The sequence below is a fragment of the Prionailurus bengalensis genome, chromosome D1 (genome assembly GCF_016509475.1).
Source record: "Prionailurus bengalensis isolate Pbe53 chromosome D1, Fcat_Pben_1.1_paternal_pri, whole genome shotgun sequence".
NCBI classification, from domain to species: Eukaryota; Metazoa; Chordata; class Mammalia; order Carnivora; family Felidae; genus Prionailurus; species Prionailurus bengalensis.
In genome coordinates this window covers 66,043,936-66,063,885 of record NC_057346.1, presented here as the reverse complement: position 1 = coordinate 66,063,885, position 19,950 = coordinate 66,043,936, and the positions used below count along the sequence as shown (strand labels likewise).

The window sequence follows — 19,950 nt, the reverse complement described above, 5'->3', positions numbered from 1 at the left end:
AAATGACATTTTGTACTGTAGGATGTTGAAGTTTATTTAATGTGACCCTCTTCTGTAGACCAGGGCTGCCTTCCATGTTTCTAGGATAAGAACTAGGTTTCGAGGGGCCACTGCTCTTCTCTCTCTTGCTGATTCTTCCTAAGTATTTAGAAGAAGTATCATAGTTTTCCATTTTGGGAGATAAGCTGGCATGTATATAGCCCAGCAATGCCTGATGGAGCTGAAATGCTGCATTCCTACTGTCTAATGTTTCAGTTATAATAGTCAAACCCGAGTCCTTACTCTCCAATAACTATCAGATGACACCTTAGTATAGAAGGCTAAAGGTCCACGAGAATTCACTCTGCTGGTTAAAAATATCACTTTGTAATTCTGATCATGATGAACCATGGTTTGGGGAGATGATGGTTAAGAATTGTTGGGATTCTTGAGCTTCTCTGTGTCCTTACTAAAGCCTGGGTGGTCAGAGCCCCAAATGGGAGGTTCCAGGGTGAGTAGCAGGAATGACAAAGGGCAGATCAGGCTGGCCCTTCTTTATGTGAGCTTTCTTTATCTCTTCTAGCCACCAGTCCCCCGGAGATGACTCCATAGGGATAAAAGTGGTATCTTCCTGTTCTGCAGGAGGACTTAAGAGCCTCACGATCCAGACGTGTTATCTTATTTCTCAGCTTAAGGGGCTCCATAGACTTGATTTTTTTCCCTTCAGTATACTTGCCTGAGATGTTATTAAGACTCCATTTACCCCTGAGTCTGCACATAGGGTGTGTGTCCCCTGGATGCACGATTGTTCTAATGAAAATGGAGCAGAGTAAGATGTGGACCTCATTTGATCTGGGCTCTGTATTTTCAGTCAGTGAATCTAAAAATCACATGGACTCATCAGTTGACTCCTATTGAATCATTTCTCAAATCTTCACTTATACCATCTTCATCCTGTGTTGTTATGCAGTTTTCTCCCTAAACTTAAGTATAAAATAATGTCTTTTGTCCTTTTAAAATTTCATCTTGTTATATTTAACCTATGGTTCCAGTTTGTTGAGGCCTTTACTCTGATTCTCTCTAGTATATAAATTATCCCTCCCATTTAGGTTGTCAGAGGCATTTCAGATAAGCATATCTTCCCCAAGTCATTGATGAAAAGGGTGACAATGGTAGGATCTAGAACAGATGGGAAGTGGCCAAACTTCTAGGAGTTCCAGAGTGCTTCTTCTTAGTTGATCCATATTGCAGCACCGTTTGGCCCCAGCTGTCCTGACTTCCCAGACCATCCAGCTGCCAGTATATTTCTGTTTTATCCTTAAGATCAAGAGAAGTTTTTCTGAAGTCCAGATAAATTGTGCTCCCGGCATTTTTTGATATATGTGTGTGCAAATGTAAGTGTTTATTTTTGTGATATATCATATATATCATACACAAATATGTATCATGGAAATATGTGTGCATATTACTTTTTAAACCCCAAGTTGTTATTTATAGACCACTTGATTTCTATCACTGTGTGTTTTACATGTAATGTCTCCTTTATTCTCTACAATAATTTATATTAACTTTATCCATTGAAAGTAATAATGTGTTTTAGTATGATTTGTGTGTAATCTAGCGGCTGGTACTTCCTTCTCTATGTCCTTTCCACTTTTCACTTTTCTTTGTTCTGGAGTTTTGCCTGTGATATTGCTTATTTAATAAATACTTATTGAGTACTTCCTATATGTAAAAAAAACACCGCATTATAGTCTGTTGAAAATTCAAAGACTAATAAGAAATGATCTCTTTGCTCAGAAAAGCTTTTATGTTATTACAGATATGAAGGGATGAACAATAGCTTGGTGGGGGAAGGAGTGAAAGCAGAATAACTCAGAAAAGAGAGGGGCGCCTGGGTGGCGCAGTCGGTTAAGCGTCCGACTTCAGCCAGGTCACGATCTCGCGGTCCGCGAGTTCGAGCCCCGCGTCAGGGTCTGGGCTGATGGCTTGGAGCCTGGAGCCTGTTTCCGATTCTGTGTCTCCCTCTCTCTCTGCCCCTCCCCCGTTCATGCTCTGTCTCTCTCTGTCCCAAAAAAATAAATTAAAAAAAACGTTGAAAAAAAAAAAGAAAAGAGAATCCTGAGTGTGAATGGGATGGTGAAGTTAGTCCATTACCAGGTTCTGAATGGAAAGCTCTAGAAGCCATAGTGGTGGTATGTTCCATGTCAGAACCTTTGTACAAAGATAGAAAGTATCCAATTGACTGACTGTTTTATTTTATTTATTTATTTATTTTTAATTTTTTTTTTCAACGTTTATTTATTTTTGGGACAGAGAGAGACAGAGCATGAACGGGGGAGGGGCAGAGAGAGAGGGAGACACAGAATCAGAAACAGGCTCCAGGCTCCGAGCCATCAGCCCAGAGCCCGACGCGGGGCTCGAACTCGCGGACCGCGAGATCGTGACCTGGCTGAAGTCGGACGCTCAACCGACTGCGCCACCCAGGCGCCCCTTGACTGACTGTTTTAAATCCTATCCCAGTACTTTGTTGGAGTGTCTTACTGAGTTTGAAAGTAAGGAGAGGCTGGCCTGGCAAGGGGGGCCACTTCTGAAATCTTTCACTTAAAAATATTATTAAAAATATAGACAGTACTTTTTTTTATATGTCCAGTTTAAATGCGAATATTCATGGGGCACCTGGGTGGCTCAGTCTGTTGAGTCTGACTCTTGGTTTCAGCTCAGAACATGATTTCATGTTTCGTGGGTTTGAGTCCCATGTTGGACTCTACGCTGCTTGGTATTCTCTAGCTCTTCTTCTCTCTCTGCCCCTCCCCCACTTGCATTGCCTCTGTCTCTCTCAAAATAAATAAATAAACTTAAAAAAATAAAAAAAATAAATGTGAATATTCATGTACCCACAACTCAGCTTAATAAAGAAAACATTACCATTAGTTTTAAAATCTCCTATGTGCCTTTAATAATAATTGTCTTAATGAAAAAAAAAAGTGTTTTTTTAATGTTTATTTATTTTTTTGAGGGGGGGGAGCGGGGGAGGGGCAAGAGAGAGGGAGACAGAATCCCAAGCAGGCTCCAGGCTCTGAGGTGTCAGCACAGAGCCCAATGTGGGGCTCAAACCCATGAACTGTGAGATCATGACCTGAGCCGAAGTCAGATGCTTATGGACTGAGCCACCCAGGTGCCCCAATAATTGTTTTAATTTAAGAAAATAAATATATATGTTAAATTGTAGAAGTAAAATAGTGTAAAGTATTTCAAACTTAGTAAAAAGGAAAAAAAAATGTGTTTATTGTTTTGGCATTATTTCCTTTTTCACTTGCATGTGGTTTTATTAATGTAGTTACAGCTCTGTTTTGCATAGTTAGCATTGTCTGATGCTGTTAAAGTCCTCACAGTCATCACTTAAAGTTAATTCCCAACTAAGTGATACATGTAACATGTGTAAAAGTAATACATATAGGTTCAAAAGGTACAAAAAGATGTACAGAGAAAAGTGAGTCCTGCCCTGGCTTTCTCTTCTCTTTCCCTAGAGCCAGTTGCTGCTAGCAGCTTGTGGATTGTGGTCGTCTCTTTTAATGCTGCACAATAGTCCAGTGTAGTGTTTCACAGACTGCAGGTCATCACTAGTGGGTTGGAAAATCATTTAGCGGGGGCTGTACAAGCTCTGTTTGTTTTCTTAATGAAAAAGATTATGATAGAAAATAGCAGGGAGCATCTCCCATGGTAAAGATAAGTACTGTTCTGAGAAAACTTTTTGGTTCAGTTTTATACACACACACATGCCCTCTCACATATGCACATACTATGTTATATTTGTAGTTTTTACTCTGGATCCTGGTCAAAGCATACTTGAAATTTACCAATCTAGTAATGATTGACATTGAGGTTGTTCCTAATTTTTCATTATTATAAATAATACTGGGAATAGGCATTTTTCCCCCTCATACTACAGAATTTTTTTTTTAATGTTTATTTATTTTTGAGAGAGAGAGAGAGACAGAGACAGAGACAGAGCATGAGCTGGGGAAGGGGCAGGGACAGAGAGGAAGACACAGAATCTGAAACAGGCTCCAGGCTCTGAGCTGTCAGCACAGAGCACAGTGCAGGGCTCAAACTTGGGAACAGTGAGATCATGACCTGAGCCGAAGTTGTACGCCCAACCTACTGAGCCACCCAGGTGCCCCTACAGAATGTTTTTTTTTTTTAGGGTAACTTCCTAGAAGTGAGAATACTGAGCCAAAGGATATGAACATTTTAATTAATGTAGCCAAGTTACTTTCTAAAATCTTTGTCCTATTTACTCTTTAATAAATGCTGTCTGTATTTTATTTAGTATAGGTTATTTTTATTTTAACACATTTTCTATGCATTATAAATGTTTTATATACATATATATTCATATACATATGTTCATATATATATACATTTAAATATATATACATATATATATATATATATATACATACATTTAAATATTGATTTTGAGAGAGAGAGAGCACAAGTAGGGAAGGGGAGAGGGAGAGAGAGAGAGCTGTCATCACAGAGCCGGATGCTGGGCTCAATCTCATGACTGTGAGATTGTGACCTAAGCCAAAATCAAGAGTCAGGTGCCTAACCAACTGAGCCACCCAGGTGCCCCAATGTGTTATATACTTTTTAATTAAATGGGATAATTTGTTACTTTTCTCAAAGTAATATAAAGTGAACACTTCTCTATTATACTAAATATTCTTTTTTTTAATGTTTATTTATTTTTGAGAGAGAGCACATGAGTTGGGGAAGGGCAGAGAGAGGGAGACAGAGAATCCAAAGCAGGTGCCACGCTGTCAGCATAAAGCCTGATGTGGGGCTCGAACCCACAAATCATGAGGTCGTGACCTGACCCAAAGTTGGATGCTCAACTGACTGAGCCACCGAGGTGCCCCTATACTAAATATTCCTCTAGAGCCACTACTCTCATTCTGGGGGGAGCTTTTCTTGGATGTGGGATGCAAGGGGTGACTGCTCTTAGTGTTTCTCAAACTGGAGCCATTCTTACCCATTCTTATGATTTGTACCATATATACTTTTATTTACTGATCTTTAAGTTGGCTTTTTTAGAGCTTTTTATTTTTAAATAATTGTAAACTTACAGAAAAGTTGTAGAGACAATACAAGTTCCCTTACCCTTTTATAACTATGGTACAATTATCAACTAAGAAGTTAATAGTAGTGTAGTGTAAACTGTAGACTTAATTTGGATTTCATTAGTTTTTCTATTCCAGGATCTCATCCAGGTTCCCACATTACATTTATGTATTGTGTCTTTTTAGTCTCTTCCAGTCTCTGACAGTTCTGCACTCTGTCCTTGTCTTTTATGACCTTGAGACTTTTAAGGAGTGGTAGCCAGGTATTTTATAGGATGTCCCTCAAGTCAGGTTTGTTTGATGTTTTCTCATTATTAGACTGAGGTTATGAATTTTTGGGAGGAATGCCACAGAAATGAAATGCCCTTCTTACTGCATCATGTCAGGGCTACATGATGTCAGTATGACTTATTAATAGTAATGTTAACTTTGATCACTTGGTAAAGATAATGTCTGCTCGGTTTCTTCATTGTCAAGTTTTTGTATTTCTGCCTTTGTAATTATAAAGATACTGTGAAGCTGTGCAAGTCTGCTATTTCTCTTTAAACTTCTATCCACTAACTTTAGCAAACAAAATTAAAAGCAAACACAAAATATATACAATTGACCTTTAAACAACATGGGTTTGAACAGTGAAGGTGCAGATGGTGCACTTATGCCTGGATTTTGTTTTATAAATACAGTGTAGTACTGTAGATGTATTCTCTCTCCCTTATGGTTTTCTTAATAGCATTTTCTTTTCTCTAGCTTGCTTTGTTGTAAGAACATAGTATATAATACATATAACATATAAAATAGGTATTAATGATGGTTTATGTTATCAGTAAGGCTTCCAGTGTGCAGTAGGCTATTAGTAGTTAAGTAGTGGGGAAGTCAAAAGTTATATGCAGATTTTTAAGTGCACAGGGGGCCAGCACCCCAACCCCCATGTTGTTCATGGGTTAACTGTACCTTTTTTTTTTTTTTAGCATTGGTTTAATCAATGAGATCAGTGAAAATGATACCTGGTTGTGTTGTTTCTTATGCACATTAAGACAAATACAAAAGTATTAAACATTTTAAAATGTTTGTCCATATACCACTTATAATCATCTGTATACACACCATACCTTGGAAACTCTGGACCACTCTGAGGTGCTAAGCACCAAATGGTTTAGGTTTTGTGCTGATATTGTTGATCCCTTATTAAGGTTGATTAGTTGGTTGGTTTCATTAGTTCATATATTAAAAATGTAATAATTGTGCTTGGGACAGAGTCCTAAACTAGAATTCAGAGTTAAGAATTCAAGTAGTTCTTGCCCTGAAGAATATTATAGGCTAGTAGGAGAATTAAGTTGAATAGCCTTGGTACACTAAAATACAAGGCAGTGAGCACAGCTAACAACTGTTAGTACTTAGACTGTTTGTTTCAAGGAGTATAGGCGCTGTGGGTAGAGAATCCAGTCCAGGCGGGGAAAATCAGGGGAGACAGCATGGAGGAGATGACACAGTCTAGGCCCACATTTCCTACAGCTTTACCCAGATCTTATTCTGAGGGGCACTTTTTTTTTCAGGCTCCAGGTATTTTCTTGGTTATATCATGGAGAAGCCATTTGAGTCCACAGTCTTCTTATTCCACCATCTCCCTCCCCCCCACTTTGTGCTCTATCTCCCCCATCTTGAAGCTTCAGTCATGACAGGTTAAGATCTTGGTTGAGCTCAGAGTTCTAAGTAAGCATGAGAAGCACATTCTGGAAAGGTAAAATGGTGCTTTTAGAGGGGGGTCTGATATATTGCCTGTCCAGTCTTTCCTGGCCCCAGACTGTTTATGTGGCCCAGTGTTAAAATGCTCAGACTTGGCAAGGGACAGTAGTCAGAGGTCTGTGGATTTGAGAGATTCTAGGAAATTAGCCCGTATATGAGCATTGTGACAGATACTCCAAGAGACTGGATGAAGCCACTGTGTATCTTGTGATCTGGGGATCTGAATTGTGAGTTTCATACTGAGGGTTGGGAGCTGAATAGAGGTAAACTAAGGCTAGAAGGCTGACAGACCAAAGGAAAGTGTGCTCAACCCAGCATGATGTCTAGTAGCCACTTCACCACAGGGCGGTAGGATCCAGGATAATTACAGGCTGAATCCCATACTCTTTTACTTCAGAGTCTTAGTGTTGGGTGGGAGGGTAGGAGATGGGTGGGAGGCAGGTGGGATTAAGGCAGGAGTAAGGACCCCAGAGAATATCCTGCCATAAAATGGCAGGATTTGAACACAGAATGGCTCTTTCTCTGTTTTCCCGGGAAGGCTGTGCAAGCAGACTATGTGTAGTAGTGGCCAGCACACTGGAGGTCCTGCTGGATGTGCCTCCTGACAGAGGCAGAGGAGGCTGGGGTTGCCATATGGAGGGAGACATTTATTTTGTTGCTTCAGAGGTGCTGGTAGAAGAGACTGCTTGATTTGTAGTAGGCAGATTATCTTTCAAGAGAACTAAGATATTGCCAATTCTTCTGCTTTGTAAAAGCGGCTTTGTCTCAGACTGATGGCCAGGAGTAAGTCCCTGGGAGCCTCAGTCTCCTTCCAGGCACTTCCCAGGCCATTTCCAAATTTCCGCATCTGGTGTTTAGTATCTTTATTCTCTCTTTAGCTTTCCTTAGTCAAGAAGCCTAAATCTTCCATCTTCTCCTCCAGGAAAGCCTGCCCTATTTGGGGGGACAGTCTTCTGTCTGATACCAGGCAGATGACTCCAGAGCCCCAGATCAGGGGCTCTGCTGAAAGAGTTAGATGGAGACTCTGTAGCCCCTGAAACAAGAAGTCTTCTTGCTGCTCTGGACTCTTCAGAAAGCACTGGGACTAGGTGACTAGGACAGAACAGTTGGACTGGGTGACTGCAAGAGAAAATTCAAGCTGGAAGGACCCTTAGAGAACAGCTAGTTCAAACAGCCCAATTGCCCTCTTGTTATACGCAGGGAAAAGCAGAGGCTTTTCAGTGGGGGCAGGGTTTTGCTCAAGATCTTACCACCCTGGAAACCAGGACCTGGGCTCCAGCCTGCTGACTCCTTCTTTCCCTCTCTGAATTTTTAATTTTTCCCTTCTTAGCCACATTGCCACTCAGAGGTAGAAAAAGAAAACTGGAAAGCCCTAAAGGGCTCTTGTGTAAGTCTGCCTGCTCACATGGCGGCCAGAGCCCAGTATAGAAATGGGCAGGATATGTGCCTGATTTCCCTGTTACTTGGGTAGAACTAGCTGTCTTTGGTGGAGATGCTGCTAGACTCCAGTCTGGTGGGCACTGGGAGGCTTCTGAAGTACACGGCATCTTTTAGGCATTCTGGTATCCAACAACAGCTTACTTTTCTTGAATTCCTTTGATCCCAAAGTAAGGAGTGACTTTAAAAGATTTACTTTGCTCCTGTGTTTTCAGGTTTGGAATTTCAGTTGTTTTTAAAGAGATAAGAAAATACTATAAACTCTTCTAGGAACTAAATCTAGAATCTAATCATATATATATACATATATATATGTATATGTATATATATATACACACATATATATACACTTATATACACACACATACATATATATACACACATATATACGCACATATATATACACACACACATATATATATACACATACACACACATACACACACACACATATATATATATATATATATTCTCTTGGTACAGTGTAAGTCTATACACTCAAATTCCCTCATCTTATGGAGGAGACAGCTTCTGTATTTATTTTTTAAAAAGTCTTTTTCAAGGATCAATCTATTACATGAATAGATTGCCCACTGTGAATGAGATAATAAAATTGGTAGACCTCATGGGGCTCACAACTGTGGGGGATACAGGGGTACAAGTGACAGTGATAAAGTGATATAAATATCATGATGAAGGCATCTTCAAACTGTTGTGGGATTGCAGACTAAGCAAACAGATTCTGCCAAGAGATCAGGAAATATTTCTCAGGGGAGGTGATAACGGAGTTGGGCCTTGAAAGCAGTAAGCTTTTGCTTGTCGTAGAGGCGGAGGTAGGGAGGCGGATAAAGGTAACAGCATGAGCACTGGGGAGGGGCTGTAGCAAGGAAAAACGCAGTGTTCAGGGCATAGGTGGTGTGTGGTTGCTGTGCCAGTAGATGGGTGTGGGCAGCAGGGGAAGCATGGGCAGCAGATGAAGCCAGAAAGGATTTCAGATTTTGGTGCTAATGTATCTCATGAGGGGGTTTAGTCACACTGCTGTTACTGTTATTTAGGCTTTCCTTATTTTCCCCTCAAATAGTAGTTATATATATATATATATATATATATATATGTATAAATGTGTATATATATATGTATATGTATAAATGTGTATATATATATGTATGAATGTGTATGTATACATATACAAATATTTAGTAATGAAAAAATTTTTTTCAAACCTTTTATACTCCAAATTATAAAACATAAGATGATTTTTTTTTTTAGGGAAAATGTATTTCTTGCAAGTACAGTGACCTGCACAGTAGACATAAGAGAAAGCGTTTTTGTCCCTGAATGCTGCTGACCTGAGAGAACCTTCTCATGTATGGGAGTTGGGCCATTCCTGCATCCCGCTTGGTTTGGCAATGATACTGGTGGAGGAGTGCCTTTAATGGGTAATGGGAGAGGCTATAAAACTCTGGAGCTCGTCCCTAGAAGAGTGACCTTACGAGGAAATTTCTGGGAAACAAACCACAGGGAGACTTTACAGGAATTTTTGGTTGAGCCCACAGGCAAGGCACATAAGAAAAGGGGATGTAATTATAGTTTGTAAGCCTATGAAAAGAAACAATGAGTGACATGAAATAGCTGTTCTAAGTTTCTTCTTCCTATAGGACAGGATGAAATGTGTTTTTTTTTTTTTTTTTTTTTTTTTTTTTTTGCATTCATTCAGCAGACATTAATTGAGTGCCAGCTGGGATCTGGGCCCCATACTAAATGCAGGGAATATGGCGGCAAAAACAGTCAAGGTTCCTGCTCCTAAAGGAACTCATTGGGGAAAACTGACATTATGAAAAGGATGGATATATTTTGGTTAGGGATGATGGTGAGTGCTATGAAGGATAAATCCTCATTTAGATTGGAGGATTGTGGAAGACTTCTCTGAGGAGGTGAGAGTCCCGGTTGAGGCAGGGTAAGAGCCAGTTTGGCACATGGGGAGTGACACAGGCAAAGGGGAACAGCTTGGGGAAAATCTGGCCCTTGTAGCTGGCACACTCAGGTGGAGGGCAGGAAATGTGCTGAGAGGAGGCTGGAGAAGGATCACAGGGCCTTCTAGGTCCTGGTAAGAATCAAGCTTTCATCTAAAGTGCAGTGGGAAGACACTGAAGTGTGTTAAGGAGGAAATGACATGATCTGATGTAAAAGGGTGATTCAGACAGCTGCATGGAGAATGGAGCTGTGAGGGCAAGAGTGAAAGCTGGGGCAATCGGACATTTTTCAGTCATTAAGGGACGGGACTAGGGTGGAGGTGGAGGTGCAGAAAAATGGACGGATACATTTTGGAAAAAGAAATGTTTGGAATTGGTAAATGGATTGGATATGGAGAGGGGGAGGTGGGAATATGCAAGGGTATCTCCCAGATTTCTGGCATAGGTATGCATGCATGCCACTCAACAGATCCTAGACCACATGAGGCTGTAAGAGCCCTATCATTTGGGAAAGGTCAAACAGGATTGGTCTGAATCCAGCTGTGAAGGGGCAGCAGGGGGATTCAGCTGTCCTCTTGCTCTGCCTAGTGCAGAGAGCTTATACCTGTCACAGCACCCAAGCAGGGATTCTGGTTCTCCCATAATGGGGCCCTTACTGTGTCCCTTCCCCTAGAGGACAAGGCTCTAAAGAACCTCTGTGAACTCCAGCATGCCACTAGGGGGAGCATGGCCTGCATTCTGTTCCTGGTCTGTGGGGCTTTTTGAAGTTTGCATTACTTTAGAGTCTGACTTGTGTCTTCAGCCCTGGTCCTGGCCCCTGGCCCCTCACAGTGCTTAGAAGAATGCCTGACATATGGTAGGTGCTGGATCAATATTTGTTGGTGCTAATACTATAACTGAGTATTAGCTTGTTGTAGAAGTGGATGGGCATCACCTCTTCTTAGTGTGAGTACTTGGAAGTGGAGGGTCAGGAGGAGAGCAAAGGGATGCCTGTTGGAAATGGGAAGGGGAGAGGTTCAGTGACTTGATGGTGTTCCACTTGTCATTTCATTCAGTCTTTCTTTGCAGACGTGGGGAACTAGGGCCTTTGAGGGATTCCCGAGCTGGTGTTTGGGTCAGGTCAGGCTTCTGTAGTGGGAAATTGGACCTGACCGTTTTGAAGTTCTGATTGCTTCACTAAAGCAATAGTGCCCACCACTTAGGATTTATTTCCTGTTGGATTTTCTAACACTTTCCCTACCTTAGCTTCTGACATATATTTACTTTTTAAACTCAAGTCAATTAAAATCTTATTTTGATAATTTTGTGATATATCAGAGGTCAATAAAAGTCAAAAGGATTCTATAAAGGATCGCTGCATTAAAGATTCCATCAGGACCTCACTGGCAGTGTTTTAGGAAAGCAGCATTGAAAAATCTCTTACTTGGGGCACCTGGGTGGCTCAGTTGGTTAAGCGTCTGACTTTGGCTCAGGTCATGATCTTGTTGTTCATGAGTTTGAGCCCCACATCAGGCTCTGTGCTGACAGCTCAGAGCCTGGAGCCTACTTCAGATTCTGTGTCTTCCTCTCTCTCTGCCCCTCCCCCGCTTGTGCTCGCTCTCTCTCTCTCTCTCTCTCTCTTTTTCAAAAAATAAACCAACATTAAATTTAAAAAAAAGAAAGAAAAAGAAAAATCTCTTCTTTGAGCCTTGGTGTTCTCCTCTTGGAGAGATAACAGAGGCCCTGGGTTTTGTTTGTCTGTATGTGGTGAAAACAGTAGAGATGAATGAAGTTCTTAGCTCAGTGCCCGACTTAAGGAGAATGCTTTTACATAGTCATCTCTTTTATGCCCGTCCCAGCCCTATCAGTTGCCCATGGGACAGGTTTCATAGGTAGAAACTGGGAGGGTAGGTGACTTGCCCAAGGTCACATGGCTAGTTAATGGTGGAACCAGATACTGCCAAGGTCTTCTGACCCCCTGCTCCACCTGGTTTCCCTGCAGCCTCTCTGCTTACTATACAAAAGAGAGTTGAAAAGCTTCTGTACTCTTTCTAGATCTGTTATTTTCTGGTTCTGTGATTTGGGGCAAGTCATTTGACCTCTCTTTTAGATTTTCATCTCAATCTGTTAAATTAGATTTAATAATCTGTGATAATAGCAGTCCTAACTTTCAGGTCAGTTGTGTTGAACAGATGAGTCAAGATTTCTGAGAGTACTTCAAAAAAGTGTAAGGTAAATTATAGCTACAGGGCAAGACTTTTCCCTCTAATCTGTGTATCATTACCTTCTACAGCTCATAGATGCTATCATACAGTCTTCAGGCCAACAGGATGGTAGTCAGGTCTAATTCACAATGACTCAGAAAGATTCTCTGCCTTCCTCCTTGTATCTCAATACTGGCTATCAAAAAAGTTGTTAGTTTTTAAGATCAGATGGTAGTGTGCTTTAGTGGAAGGACACCGGACTAAAGGACAATGGACTGGCCTCTACTAGTTCTTTGACAGTCTAACTCACTAGCTGTGTAACTGTGGGCTGAACATTTGATCTCTCTGAGCCTCAGTTTTCCCATGAATAAAATGGTAATAATATTGCTCAGTGTATTTCAGAAGGTTTGAGGGTCAGACAAAATAGTGCATATAATAGAAGGTCATGGGGCGCCTGTGTGGCTCAGTTGAGCTTGATCCAACTGAGCTTGATCTCAGCTCGGGTCATTATCCCATGGTTGCGGGATCACAAAGAAGAAATATACATGGGGGGATTGAATTGAGAGGGCCTGCTGTGTCCTAGGCACTGTGCTGGCTCTTGGACAAAAATGATAGTATCCCTGGCTGTGACAGCAGCTCATAGACATCCAGGGGCTTTAGCTGCAGGTCCTGAGCAGGGCAGAGAGATGAGGTTGTGTTTGTATCTTGTTTGTTGCTTCTGCTATGACTCTGGACTTGTCTGGGACTCATAATGGTCCTGACCTGGTGTCTTTCCTCTCTGTTGCAGGAAGATGAGAGACTGCTTGGGTATCAGCAATAGTACCATGGGTCCCTGCACTGGTTAAAGCCATCGCCACAACCTGGGCAGGCAGCAAGGTAAGTGGAGAGGCCAGTCCAGGCGAGCTCCTGGGATGTGAATACATTTCCGCCTCAAGTGCTGCCCGGAAAATCCCAAGCGCACAAACAAGTCAAGGCAATGCATCTGGGTCCTCCTACCCACACTCCAGGACCCAGAGGAAGGGCTTGCTTCCCCTCTCAAGTGCTCCAGCTAGCTCCCTCCCTGCTGGCCAGGCTTCTTCCAAGTTAAAAAAAAAAAAAAAAAAAAAGAGACACTAGAGGGGAGGAAAACAAGTCCACTCACTGTCTTTCCCTTCTCCCATCTTAACTGTTTAAGCCAGTTCCCAGGAGCTGCCCAGAGCTCTTGTTTGACTGGAAGGGAGGTAGGAGGAGTGGAATGTGTGCAAAACCCGAGCTGATCAAAAGACAGTGCTGTTTCATGGAAGCCTCCCAGAACTGAGAGCGGGAGAGAAGGGGGGTGGAGGGGGAGAGAGGAGAGGAGACAGACAGAGAGAGAAAGAGAGAGAGAGAGAGAGAGAGAGAGAGAGAGAGAGAGAGAGCCAGCGCGAGCGCACAAGCGAGAGCAGGAGAGAGAGAGAGCAAGCCAGAGCACAGAGCACGCTGGCTGGTGAGAACAGGGTCTCCATGACAACTGGCCTGGCCGGCTAGAAGTGCTCTGCTCATTTGGCTGGAAGGAGCGCCACGAAAGGTCAGAGGAAGGAGCTGTGGGAAGCTCGCAGCAGGTATCGGAGCTTAAGCGAGTGGATTTTGGGGCCCCGGGCTCCCTTACAGACTGTGGTGTGAGCCAAACTCTGCCGAGAATGGAGTGGGCAGGAAAGCACCGGGACTTTCAGGTAAGGTCAGCTCCGGCTTGGATTGTTTTTTCTCCTTTCCTGGCCATAGTCTTGGGCTGTTTTCTGGGAGGCAGGGATAAGTCTGTACTCTCTGCTCAGGGTTTGGGGCTCAGGAATGATGTCATGCTCCAACAGTTGGATTCTATTAGCTTAAGGAGGAGGGAAACAGCCAATTTTCTTGACTTTGCAAATCTAGCTGATCTCACTCTTGCTGAACCTGAGGTGTTTAGACTTTTCTGTAGAAATCATCATCTTGTATTTAGCACAAAGGCTTAGGATATTTTACAGAAACAGTTTTTTTATATAGAAAAAGCAAGTTATCGTCATTCCAGCATTGTGTTTGGAGTTCCTACGTGGAAACTCCAGTGTCTTTTGAGTGGCTTGGTTTGTTCTAGTGAACACTGTCTGTTTTGTCTCTTGGTGTTGCTATGTCTGACCTGTAGTGAAAAAAGAAAAAGCTCCAATTAACTCAGCTAGGAGCTTGTGGTGAGTTCCCAGTCTCTGGAACAGTTATTAGGACAGAGGGACCGTCTTAGGGATATCTGAGCTAGGGTCACTCTCTTCGTTTCTCCCTCAGGTAACTTGGAAAGAAGCAAGCTGTCCTCTTTATTAATAAGGCCCATCACAGGCTTTGCTAAAGGAGGCTGGCAGGTGTGTGTGTGTTTTGGGCTGGGGGTGGGGGCTGTGAAGAGGTTTCCTATACAGATATCTCTGAGTGAGCTCTCAGTGGTGGCTGCTACTAGGTTGCCTGTGGAGACATGAGGCACGAGGTTGTGGTTGTGGAGACACAGTACTGAGGTACTGTGATGGATTCTTCAGGTTAATATTTTAACCAAATCTCAGAGCACGCACTGTCCACACTGTGCATTCCTGTTTTGTTTGTCCTATGCTTTGGTGAAACTTGTTCTGCCCCAGAGGAGTGGTGTGTGCTAAGCTCAGTGTGGCCTAGGAGAGGAGATCCTTCCAGAAAGGCACTTTTATAGGTGATGGGGTAGTTAGGTTCTCAGTGATCTTATTTGGAGCATTAATGCAGCAGACACTCCCTGCAGTGGAGACTTATCAGGAGATGTGCTTCCGCTTCAGCCATGTTACATCTCAAACTTACTGCTGGGCCTTAGGGAACATTGTGGATGCCTCTGGTTTCTCTGTGGGTTGAGGGAACAGCTGCTGTCCTGGCTCTTCGGTTTTTCTTCTTGAACTTTTTGAACAGAATGTCTTTTGTATTCTGGCAGACAATGAGGGGGCCTTCTGATTAACTTCGGGTCAGCTTGCCAGTAAAAGCACTGACCATGTCCCCAGTTTGGGCTCCCTGATTGTATACATGTATGCATCAGTATTGTGGCCTGAGGGTCCACAAGGGTGAACTCCGTGGCCCTGGACCTCAGATGGGCCATTGCTATAGTGATGCCTCCTTTTAATACACTCCCAGTGATCCTCCGCTTAGTTGAAACCTCTGTTTTGTTGGAAGCATATGGCATTGCACTGTTGGTTGGGATTTAAATTTGGGGGTGTGAGGAGGAGGCCTCTCTGAGTCAGTGGGCAGTGCAAATCCAGAATCCCACTTTTCTACTCAAGTGGCTGTGGTTGGGGTTCCTCTAACTTTATCACCCCCACACATATGAAGAGGGTGAGCAGGTGGTCATTCTTTTGATGTAGCAGAATGAGTACTGGATTTGAGGTGAGGAGACTTAGGTCCATGGTCAGGTTCTGCTACTTGCCATCAAGGTGGCCATGGGCAAGACCATTAACCTATGTGACCTTTAGATTTATTACCTCTGAGATGAGAGATAATGATATAACTACTTTAACAGGTCTGTTGGGAGGAACAAAAATGAGGTAATTTCTGTGAAAGTGGGGCATCTAGGTGGTGCAGTCAGTTAAGTGTCCGCCTCTTGATCTCCACTAAGGTCATGATGTCACAGTTTGTGAGTTTGAGCCCTGCATCAGGCTCTGTGCTGATGGCGTGGAGTTGGCTCGGGATTCTGTCTCTCCTTCTGTCTGCCCCTCCCCAACTTGTACTCTCTCTCTCTCTCTTTCTCTCAAAATAAATAAGCTTAAAACAATTTCTATGAAAGTAATTTTAAGCAAGTCAAGTCCTGTATAATGTGAGATGTTTTGAATTAAAGCTTGAATGATGGCCCCATTCTCTTCTGGAAAGGCATTTTGCCTCTCTGGTCTAGTTTCCCAATTTATAAAGTGCCCTATTCTTTTGTGCATTTATAAATAAAAATGAGAAGAAACCTTTAAAAAGTCCTTCGAGATATTAAAGGAAACAAATGATGCTTTCTTTGGGAAATAGAAGAGTGATGTTCACTGCAGGTTTGAGCCTCATAAATGATGCTTCAGAGATGAAGCTTTCTTTGCTTAGGTTACCCGACTCATGTGTTTAGTATAGAAGAGAAGGATTCCAAGAGACCCTTCGCTTTTCCAGTGTCCCACAGCTAACTACCTGGCAGTTATGGTATACATTTCAGTAGCTGGAAGAGAGGCTTCTGATTGTCAGGGCTGGTTCCCTCATTCTGCTAGCTGGGTTCTGGGTCTGAAAGACAGGGTTTAACCGGCAGGCAGAGTTATCACTCTGAAAGGCTCCTTGGGGGCTGGGCAGCTCTTTCAGGAACCTGTATGGCTACAGCTTAGAGGGAAACAAGAAAGAAATGAGGAAGTGGGAATTTCAAGGGCAGAGATTCTTGATATGCATTGGGACTATGCCAAGGAACAGAAAAGCAGGGGTGGGGAGACTTCAGGAAAGGGCACCCAGATCTGTTCTCAGGGAGTGTGTAGGGCTCATGGCATGCTAGGTGGGAACACAGTGAGAGACCTGGCCCCCCATTTGGCAGCCTCAGCTTTTGTAGCAGGACAGGGCAAGCTTCCATGCCCTGGAGTAGGCTCTGGGAAGAAGCCTCTGGGAAGACCCTGAGGAGACAGATCTGTTATTGTTTAACAACAGAGCCTTTTTTCAGGTGAATCCATCACAGTAGCCTCTCAGGCCCGACAGAGAAGTGGTCCGTAGCTTAGATTGGGGCTGCAGCTGGTCCCCACTCCTGCTCAGTCCAGCTTCCCAGAGGTGAGTCACACATTGGATGGATCCCTCCATATTCTTTAAGGATTAAAAAGTAACGTTCCTGTTCTCCCTCTCTCCCCTTCCTCTACTGCCCTTCCTACATACTCTCCTTCTGGGCTCCCTCTCTCTAAAATTAGAATAATCAGTTACCCAAGGAAGTTGAAACTTTGAAATGCCTTAGAGGACAGGCCTAGGGCATCCTGAATTCTGCTGGCTCTACCCTGTCCCTGGAATGGAGGGTGTGGGTTTACAGTATGCAGGGGTGCCTCTGACTCCAGATATCTTGGCAACACTGCTGAGTTATAAGTAAGAGAGGGTGTGCTCCGTGTCTACCTAATCTGATTCTAAGAACTACTTTGGGGAGGACCACGGGGAGGAGGTGGAAGGGTCAGAGTCTGGGACTGCCAGAACACCTCCCTGCAGGCAGGTGGGGCTGAGAGACTGAAGAGCATGTCTTCTTGTTGCTTCTCTTTGTCTGTTATGTGTCACTGCCCTGGAGTCTCCTGATTTCCAGTGTTGGGCCCAAGAGAGTTTGCCGAGGCAGCCAAGCGAAGGGAATGTGTATCTGAGCCTAGAGGAGTCCAGGCAGCCGCCCTGCAGAGTGTTGGCTTGGCCTCCCTTCTGAGCCTTTACATTAGCTTGGAAGAAGAGGGTGTTTAGGGTGGACAGGGGTGGGGGAGGGGGAAATCTGGTGGTAGATAATTGAGTTCTTTGAGTTAGAGTAACCATGGAAAGTGGAGAAGGGGCCAGGAGGGCATGAAAGAAAAAAAAAATTACCATCTGGCATAGTCTGCAGAGATTTCTCTATAAAGCCTGAGGGAGAACTTGCATTAGTGAGTGCCTTCTCCTGGGGATGGGGAGGGAGATTCTGAGCATCTATTTTTGGCTTGGGAGGAGGCACTGTGTGCATCTATCTCAGTAGGTGGGTGCAGTAAAATACTGGGTGCATCTATCTTAGGGGAATATGCTGCATAATATTGCCTGATAGAAAAATCCCCAGTGTCTCTGTTTCCACCTGTAAGACCTAGAAAACTTGCCTGTGTGTATTTGTGTGTTGAGGGGAGAGGAGGATGTTAAATGAGTTAAGACCTCATTGTAGGATTTCTCCAAAGATCCCTTCTCTTATTATTTCTGGCTCTGATATACTGTTCTTGAAGGGCTATTGAAATGATCACAATATTCTCATCTAAAAACTGCCTATATGTTAGATTGCACTGTATCTATAAAAGGTGAATTAGGGGCGCCTGGGTGGCACAGTTGGTTAAGCGTCCGACCTCAGCCAGGTCACGATCTCGCGGTCCGTGAGTTCGAGCCCCGCGTCAGGCTCTGGGCTGATGGCTCGGAGCCTGGAGCCTGTTTCCGATGCTGTGTCTCCCTCTCTCTCTGCCCCTCCCCCGTTCATGCTCTGTTTCTCTCTGTCCCAAAAATTAAAAAAAAAAAAAAAAAGGTGAATTATATATGCAATTAGGGTATGAAAGCTGACCTGTTTCTAAGTGTTTGTCATATAAACCACCCATTTCTCAAAGATACAGACTCCTCTTCTGTGTGACTTGTCTCTGAAGGGGTTTGTATATGAGCTAGAGATTGACTAATGAGAAACAGTACAGTGAATGAAGGACTGTTTGACCCTGGGGAAAATGAAATGAACTGGGAGTTAGAGGACACAAGATCTGAAGCAGTAGGAAAACTAGAAGGAAACAGGAGAAAGGCCCTGGGCAAGGGGACTGGGGAAAGGTAGTTCTGAGGGGAAGCAGGGGAGATAGAAGGTAGTTCTTAGGCTGCTCTAGGAGGCCTTTACAATTTAGCAGAAGGCTGGCCTGTCCCCGGGGGACCCAATGAGACAGCGTTGTGTCCTGGGGGGCTGGCATTGGAGTTGACACCCCTGTTCATTTGCTCTTGGGCTCAGAGGCATCTCTGGTACCCATATGCCCTCTTAGTCTGTTCACCCATTTTGTTAGTGAATACAGAGTGGCTAGGCCAAGGGCTGGGGAGGGTCTAGATAGTAGCAAGTGAGGGACTTATCCCATATATATATTATGTTAGATGTTGTATTGTAGTTATCTCCTCCCCAAAGTGAGCCTCTGTGTGTTCGACTAAGAAAGAAGAAACAAAGACCCGCTGAAGTTTGGCGTTTTGCAGGTAGGGTTAATGATCATCTCATGCGTTAGGCTGGGAAGAAGGAGGAATAGCCAACTCTTAGACTCTGATGTGAAGTACTGTTTGAATGATGGACGAAAGCCAACTATAAAGGACTGGAAATATGAGGAGGGAGAGGGTTCTAGGTCTCTGTTGAAGTTTCTCTGAGAGTGTCAGTGAATTGGGTGTGGGAGGATAGGAAAAGGGAAAGGGAAAAATTGGAAAGAAAACTATATAGTCAGCTAGTTTTCAGAACTCTTTAGCCTTGTTAGAGGAAGTGAATTTTGGTGTGCTCACTTACGTCTTGGAACACAGCTCCCTGATGGAGTTCTGACAGCGAAATATCATAGATTGCTTTTAAATGAGTCAACCTGCAATGTGTTTGTTCAGCTATCAGTGACTCTTGATGCTCAGTGCGTGTGTGGTGGAATGGACCACTTGCACTTACTGTGAATGTCTCAGTGCAGCAAGGTGTGGTAACGAAGAGCTGGTGCCCAAGGGTCTTACACGCCTAGGTTTAGAACCTGCCATTACAGTTACTGGCTGTGTGACCTTGGACAAGTTGTTTAATCTCCCTGAGCCTCCCTTTTCTGTGAGGCATCTGTGAAATGTATAATAGTA

General features: G+C 43.4%; 1 protein-coding gene across 7 annotated transcripts in view; it reads left to right on the top strand.

Moving 5' to 3' along the window:
• DENND2B (DENN domain containing 2B) overlaps positions 1–19,950 on the top strand; it is a 185,499-nt gene that overhangs the window by 63,853 nt on the left and 101,696 nt on the right. For 3 of the 7 annotated variants that reach the window (XM_043580583.1, XM_043580580.1, XM_043580578.1), the window contains one exon: positions 13,229–13,317. The gene's annotated coding sequence lies outside the window, so the exon portion shown is untranslated. Of the gene's footprint in view, positions 1–13,228; positions 13,318–13,597; positions 14,133–17,080; positions 17,197–19,950 lie in introns of those variants that run through there. The other 4 variants (XM_043580584.1, XM_043580579.1, XM_043580585.1 and 1 more) reach the window with 4 other exon arrangements.